General features: G+C 69.2%; 1 non-coding gene across 1 annotated transcript; it reads left to right on the top strand.

Annotated features, from left to right (window-relative positions):
- Positions 1-4,346: 4,346 nt before the first annotated feature.
- LOC135979289 (5S ribosomal RNA) lies at positions 4,347-4,465 on the top strand. Its single transcript, XR_010596618.1, has one exon. It is a non-coding gene; the product is annotated as a 5S ribosomal RNA (ribosomal RNA).
- The last annotated feature ends 3,035 nt before the right edge of the window (positions 4,466-7,500 follow it).

Raw genomic sequence — 7,500 nt, forward strand, 5'->3', positions numbered from 1 at the left:
AGGTGCCCGGGCCGCCCCGAGGAGGGAAGTCCCCATCGGTCCCTGGATCCGTGCACGCGAAAAGGAAGAGGGTCCCCATCCGCCTGAACACCGGACGGCCCCGCGGTTGGGGTGCCGGCCCGCGAAGGGCCCTTCCCGTCGCGAACGTCAGCGCCACATCGATCGGCGGGCGCGAGAGGAGCGGGCCCCCCCTCCCTCCGGGGGGCGCCGACACTCGGAGCTCGGCTCCCGGCCGCTGCGGGGCCCGTGAGCTAAGAGCCGGGCAAAGCGGGCCGTCTCGGCGGAGGGCCGGGTGCTGGCCTCCGCCCTCAAACGGGCCCGCTCCCCCCCTCCCACGCCGGGCAGGGTCGGGTACAATACTCGGATTGATCCCCTAGGCTGAGCTCCGGTTCTCACAGGCTCTGAAAAACCTGTCCTCAGAAATCTCCTCACACAATCCTCGAAAGGCAGGTCGAAAAAGCCAAAGCCCCGCCTTCGGCGGTACGAAACTGGAACTGGGCGCCACCTCGTGGTTCCCTCGGTCGGCCGAGACGGCGTGGGGCGACCCCTTCCGTACATCCGCGAGACGACCGGCCGTCAGGTCAACCCATTCGCTCCAAAGGGGTTGACCTGGTGGCCGAGAGGGGACTTTGAAAATTTTTCGGACTTGGAAAACTTTTTTTTTTTTTTTCTTCCCCCAGCCCGCTTCCTCCGGGTTGACCCGGTGGCCGAGCGTCTCGCCGTCCCCGGACGCGGCGAGGGACTGCCTCCCGGCCGTCAGGATCGGGCCCACGGAAGTCTGATTTTAAAAAAAATTGGCCGACGCCACCGCGGAGGGCTACCCGGGCACCCCGGGCCCCGGAGCCGGAAAAGGGAAAAAAAGGATCGGGCCCACTAGAGACATGGACCCGGCCGCCAAGCAGGCCGCCCTGGGCTGACCCTCCCCGGCCGCAGCGAGGGACTGCCTCCCGGCCGACAGGATCGGGCCCCTGGAAGTCTGGGGGTGGGGGGGGGGGAAATCGCCCCACGCCCCCGAGGAGGGCTGCCCGGGCGGGCCTGGCCCCGGAGCTCGGAAAAAAAAAAAGGATCGGGCCCACTAGAGACATGGACCAGGCCGCCCTGGGCTCACCTTCCCCGGCCGCAGCGAGGGACTGCCTCCCGGTCGACTGGATCGGGCCCCTGGAAGTCTGGAAAAAGAAGAATGGAACCTGACGCCTCCGAGGAGGGGGCGCCCAGGGAAGGAGGGAGATCCGGGTTGACCTGCTGACCGGACGGGAAAGAGGCCACCGGGCGTCCCCCCCCTTAAAACCTAGGGGTTGACCTGGTGGCCGGAAAGCGAACCGGCCAGCAGGTGAACCCTTTCGATTCCACGGGTTGACCTGGTGCCCGGGAAGCGAACCGGCCAGCAGGTGAACCCGTTCGATTCCACGGGTTGACCTGGTGCCCGGGAAGCGAACCGGCCAGCAGGTGAACCCGTTCGATTCCACGGGTTGACCTGGTGCCCGGGAAGCGAACCGGCCAGCAGGTGAACCCGTTCGATTCCACGGGTTGACCTGGTGCCCGGGAGGGGACTCTGAAAATTTTTCAGCCCTTTCGACTCGGGGTTGACCTGGTGGCCGAGAGGGGACTCGCACGGCAGGCAAGCCGCCCTGGGCTCACCCTCCCCGGCCGCAGCGAGGGACTGCCACCCGGCCGACTGGATCGGGCCCCTGGAAGTCTGGAAAAAAGAATGGAACCTGACGCCTCCGAGGAGGGGGCGCCCAGGGAAGGAGGGAGATCCGGGTTGACCTGCTGACCGGACGGGAAAGAGGCCACCGGGCGTCCCCCCCCTTAAAACCTAGGGGTTGACCTGGTGGCCGGAAAGCGAACCGGCCAGCAGGTGAACCCGTTCGATTCCACGGGTTGACCTGGTGCCCGGGAAGCGAACCGGCCAGCAGGTGAACCCGTTCGATTCCACGGGTTGACCTGGTGCCCGGGAAGCGAACCGGCCAGCAGGTGAACCCGTTCGATTCCACGGGTTGACCTGGTGCCCGGGAGGGGACTCTGAAAATTTTTCAGCCCTTTCGACTCGGGGTTGACCTGGTGGCCGAGAGGGGACTCGCACGGCAGGCAAGCCGCCCTGGGCTCACCCTCCCCGGCCGCAGCGAGGGACTGCCTCCCGGTCGACTGGATCGGGCCCCTGGAAGTCTGGAAAAAAGAATGGAACCTGACGCCTCCGAGGAGGGGGCGCCCAGGGAAGGAGGGAGATCCGGGTTGACCTGCTGACCGGACGGGAAAGAGGCCACCGGGCGTCCCCCCCCCCTTAAAACCTAGGGGTTGACCTGGTGGCCGGAAAGCGAACCGGCCAGCAGGTGAACCCGTTCGATTCCACGGGTTGACCTGGTGCCCGGGAAGCGAACCGGCCAGCAGGTGAACCCGTTCGATTCCACGGGTTGACCTGGTGCCCGGGAAGCGAACCGGCCAGCAGGTGAACCCGTTCGATTCCACGGGTTGACCTGGTGCCCGGGAAGCGAACCGGCCAGCAGGTGAACCCGTTCGATTCCACGGGTTGACCTGGTGCCCGGGAGGGGACTCTGAAAATTTTTCAGCCCTTTCGACTCGGGGTTGACCTGGTGGCCGAGAGGGGACTCGCACGGCAGGCAAGCCGCCCTGGGCTCACCCTCCCCGGCCGCAGCGAGGGACTGCCACCCGGCCGACTGGATCGGGCCCCTGGAAGTCTGGAAAAAAGAATGGAACCTGACGCCTCCGAGGAGGGGGCACCCAGGGAAGGAGGGAGATCCGGGTTGACCTGCTGACCGGACGGGAAAGAGGCCACCGGGCGTCCCCCCCCCCTTAAAACCTAGGGGTTGACCTGGTGGCCGGAAAGCGAACCGGCCAGCCGGTGAACCCGTCCGATTCCACGGGTTGACCTGGTGGCCGGGAAGCGAACCGGCCAGCAGGTGAACCCGTTCGATTCCACGGGTTGACCTGGTGCCCGGGAGGGGACTCTGAAAATTTTTCAGCCCTTTCGACTCGGGGTTGACCTGGTGGCCGAGAGGGGACTCGCACGGCAGGCAAGCCGCCCTGGGCTCACCCTCCCCGGCCGCAGCGAGGGACTGCCACCCGGCCGACTGGATCGGGCCCCTGGAAGTCTGGAAAAAAGAATGGAACCTGACGCCTCCGAGGAGGGGGCGCCCAGGGAAGGAGGGAGATCCGGGTTGACCTGGTGACCGGACGGGAAAGAGGCCACCGGGCGTCCCCCCCTTAAAACCTAGGGGTTGACCTGGTGGCCGGAAAGCGAACCGGCCAGCCGGTGAACCCGTCCGATTCCACGGGTTGACCTGGTGGCCGGGAAGCGAACCGGCCAGCAGGTGAACCCGTTCGATTCCACGGGTTGACCTGGTGCCCGGGAGGGGACTCTGAAAATTTTTCAGCCCTTTCGACTCGCGGTTGACCTGGTGGCCGAGAGGGGACTCGCACGGCAGGTAAGCCGCCCTGGGCTGACCCTCCCCGGCCGCAGCGAGGGACTGCCTCCCGGCCGACAGGATCGGGCCCCTGGAAGTCTGGGGGGGGGGGGGAATCGCCCCACGCCTCCGAGGAGGGCTGCCCGGGCGGGCCTGGCCCCGGAGCTCGAAAAAAAAAAAAAGGATCGGGCCCACTAGAGACATGGACCAGGCCGCCCTGGGCTCACCCTCCCCGGCCGCAGCGAGGGACTGCCTCCCGGCCGACTGGATCGGGCCCCTGGAAGTCTGGGGGGGGGGGGAAATGGAACCTGACGCCTCCGAGGAGGGGACGCCCAGGGAAGGAGGGAGATCCGGGTTGACCTGGTGACCGGACGGGAAAGAGGCCACCGGGCGTGCCCCCGTTAAAACCCCTAGGGGTTGACCTGGTGGCCGGAAAGCAAACCGGCCACTGGGTAGGCCGGTCGGCAACCTAGGGGTTGACCTGGTGGCCGGGAAGCGAACCGGCCAGCAGGTGAACCCGTCCGATTCCACGGGTTGACCTGGTGCCCGGGAGGGGACTCTGAAAATTTTTCAGCCCTTTCGACTCGGGGTTGACCTGGTGGCCGAGAGGGGCCTCGCACGGCAGGCAAGCCGCCCTGGGCTCACCCTCCCCGGCCGCAGCGAGGGACTGCCCCTCCCCACCCCCCGGCTGACAGGATCGGGCGCACTGGAAGTCCGGGACAGTATTTTCCCCGACGCCGGGGAGGGCGGGCGGAGGGGCTCTGGCGGCCAGCCCGGGCCCCGGAGCTCGAAAAGGAAAAAAGGACCGGGCCCGCGAGAGACGGGGGCCCTGCCGCAGGGGGGGGGGCAGTCCGACCGGGGCTCACCGTGCGGCAGGCCCGGGCGTCGGCAGGGGAAAGCGGGCGAGGAGGCGCGGGGCCGGGTGCCTACGGCCATACCGGACCGAACGCCCCCGATCCCGTCCGATCTCGGAAGGTAAACCGTCCCGGGCCTGGCTAGTACTTGGATGGGTGACCGCCTGGGAATCCCAGGTGCCGTAGGCAGCTTTTCCCGGTCCGAGTCAGCTCTCTCTCCTTTTCTGGGGGGGAAGGAGAGGGGGGGACGGGCCGGAAAGCCCCTCGTCGCTCCTGCCGAGTCGGAGGTCGCGGCCGCAGGTCACGGGTCTGGGCGCCTGGGGTCCGGCTCCCCACCCACCCGGCTTCCTCCGCGGAGGACCCCCCCCGGGGCCACCGAAGCCGCTGGGGGAGACGCCGGGCATGGGGCGGACTGGCCCGGACCCTCCCGGCCGCCGGCCCGCAGGTCCGCCCCGAATCCCCCCCCGCGGCCACCCAGGCCAGGCCTGGCCAGGCGGGACGGACGGCGGGTGTCCAGCGCCCAGCGGCTTCCTCCAGCGGGGACCCACGGACCCCAAAGCCGCAGGGGGAGGCCCCGGGCCTGGGACGGACTCGCTCGGACCCCCTGCGCCCGGCCGCCGGCCCGCGGGACCGCCCCGAATCCCCCCGCGGCCACCCAGGCCAGGCCTGGCCAGGCGGGACGGACGGCGGGTGTCCAGCGCCCAGCGGCTTCCTCCAGCGGGGACCCACGGACCCCAAAGCCGCAGGGGGAGACCCCAGGCCCGGGACCGACTCGCTCGGACCCCCCGCCTCCCCTGCGCCCGGCCGCCGGCCCGCGGGACCGCCCCGAATCCCCCCGCGGCCACCCAGGCCAGGCCTGGCCAGGCGGGACGGACGGCGGGTGTCCAGCTCCCAGTGGCTTCCGCCAGCGGGGACCCACGGACCCCAAAGCCGCAGGGGGAGGCCCCGGGCCCGGGACGGACTCGCTCGGACCCCCCGCCTCCCCTGCGCCCGGCCCCCGGCCCGCGGGACCGCCCCGAATCCCCCCGCGGCCATCCAGGCCAGGCCTGGCCTGGCGGGCCGGTGTGCAGCTCCCCCGGGCTTCCTCCCCCGACGACCCGCGCCCCCCTGAGCCGCAGGCGGAGACCCCGGCCCCGGGGCGGACCGGCCCGGGCTCGCCCGAGCCCCCTGCGCCCGGCCCGCAGGACCGCCCCCCCGAATCCCCCGGGAGAGGCCCGGCCTGCACGCCACTGACGACCCGCGGCCCCCAAAGTCGCAGGAGGCGCCCCCCCCCCCCCGGTTAGCCCCGTCTCGCTCCGCGCCCCCCGCCCCTCGCTGCCGGGACCGGGCGCCGCCCCAGAGTCAGCCGCAGCCGGCCGGCCTGAGAGCTGCCCTCCTGTGGACGACGGTGAGTTTACCTTGATACTAACCGGCCGTCAGCCAGGTCAACCCCATTGCTAGACTGGGGTGGACCTGGTGGCCGAGTGGGGACTTGGAACATTTGACAGCTGCTTCCCGGGGCTTGACCGGTTGTCCTGAACGCCCCCCACCCCCACCCCCAGCCCCCGGCTCCTGCTCCCCTCTCCCCAGCCTCGGTGCTCCGCTCCCTGCCTCGGAGGCTGCCTCTCTGCGGCGCCTGCATCGCCTCCGAGGACGCGCACCCTCCGGAGGCTGGACGTAAACCCACCACTGCCGCCGACCCGGCTCTCCGAGGGACGACTGTGAGGCCCCCCACCCCACCCCACCCCCGGACCGCCCTGGGGACGACTGCTAAGCCTCCCCCACCGGACCGCCCGGGGGAAGACTGCGACGCCTCCCGCCAGGCCCCCACCCAGCCTGGGGGAAGACTGCTAAGCCTCCCCCCCACACACACACACACACACTGTCGGGGGATGACGATTAAGCCTCTCCCGGACTGCCCGGGGGAAGACTATTAAGCCTCCCCTGGAACCACTATTAAGCCTGCCCCCGGAGTCCTCGGGGGATGACTGCTAAGCCTCCCCCACCGGACCACCCGGGGCAAGACTGCTAAGCCTCCCTCCCACACACACACACACTGTCAGGGGAGGACTATTAAGCTTTCCCGCTGGAGCGCCCGGGGCGGACGACTGTTAAGCCTGCCCCCGGAGTCCTCGGGGGAGGACTATTAAGCTTTCCCCCCTGGAGCGCCCGGGGGGGGGGGGGGGGGGACGACTATTAAGCCTGGCCCCCGGAGTCCTCGGGGGACGACTATTAAGCCTCCCCCGGACCTGCTCCCTCTCGACTATTAAGCCCCCCCTCTGCGGTCCTCAGCACCACTGCCGCGCTGCCCTGGGAGTGGGGTGACATCCGGTCCGGAAAGCAAACCGGCCACCAGGTCAACCCGTCGAATCCAATGGGTTGACCTGGTGGCCGGAAAGCAAACCGGTCGCCAGGTCAACCCGTCGAATCCAATGGGTTGACCTGGTGGCCGGAAAGCAAACCGGCCGCCAGGTCAACCCAGTAGATTCAGCGGGTTGACCTGGTGGCCGAACGGGGACTTTGAAAATTTGACAGCCGCTTCCCGGGGGTTGACCTGTTGTCCCGGTGGGGACTTTGAACATTTGACAGCCGCCTCCCAGGGCTTGACCTGTTGTCCCGGTGGGGACTTTGAACATTTGACAGCCGCCTCCCAGGGCTTGACCTGTTGTCCCGGGGGGGACTTTGAACATTTTACAGCCGCTTCCCGGGGCTTGACCTGGTGGCCGAGTGGGGACTTTGAACATTTGACAGCCGCTTCCCGGGGGTTGACCTGTTGTCCTGAACGCCCCCCACCTCCCCCCCCCCGGCTCCTGCTCCCCACTCCCCAGCCTCGGTGCTCCGCTCCCTGCCTCGGAGGCTGCCTCTCTGCGGCGGCTGCATCGCGTCCGAGGACGCTCACCCTCCGGAGGCTGGATGTAAAGCCTGACACCCGCCACCGCCGCCGACACGGCTCTCGGAGGGACGACTCTGAGGCCTCCCCCCACCCCCGGACCGCCCTGGGGACGACTGCTAAGCCTCCCCCCCGCCCACACCCACACCCACACTGTCGGGGGATGACTCTTAAGCCTCTCCCGGACTGCCTGGGGAACGACTATTAAGCCTGCCCCCCCCGGAGCACTCGGGGGACGACTATTAAGCCTCCCGCGGACTGCCCGGGGGATGACTATTAAGCCTCCCCTGGAAGGACTATTAAGCCTCCCCCGGACTGGCCGGGGGACGCCTATTAAGCCTATCCTCGGGGGAGG

The sequence above is a fragment of the Chrysemys picta genome, unplaced genomic scaffold, assembly GCF_011386835.1.
Source record: "Chrysemys picta bellii isolate R12L10 unplaced genomic scaffold, ASM1138683v2 scaf758, whole genome shotgun sequence".
Lineage (NCBI taxonomy): Eukaryota > Metazoa > Chordata > Testudines > Emydidae > Chrysemys > Chrysemys picta.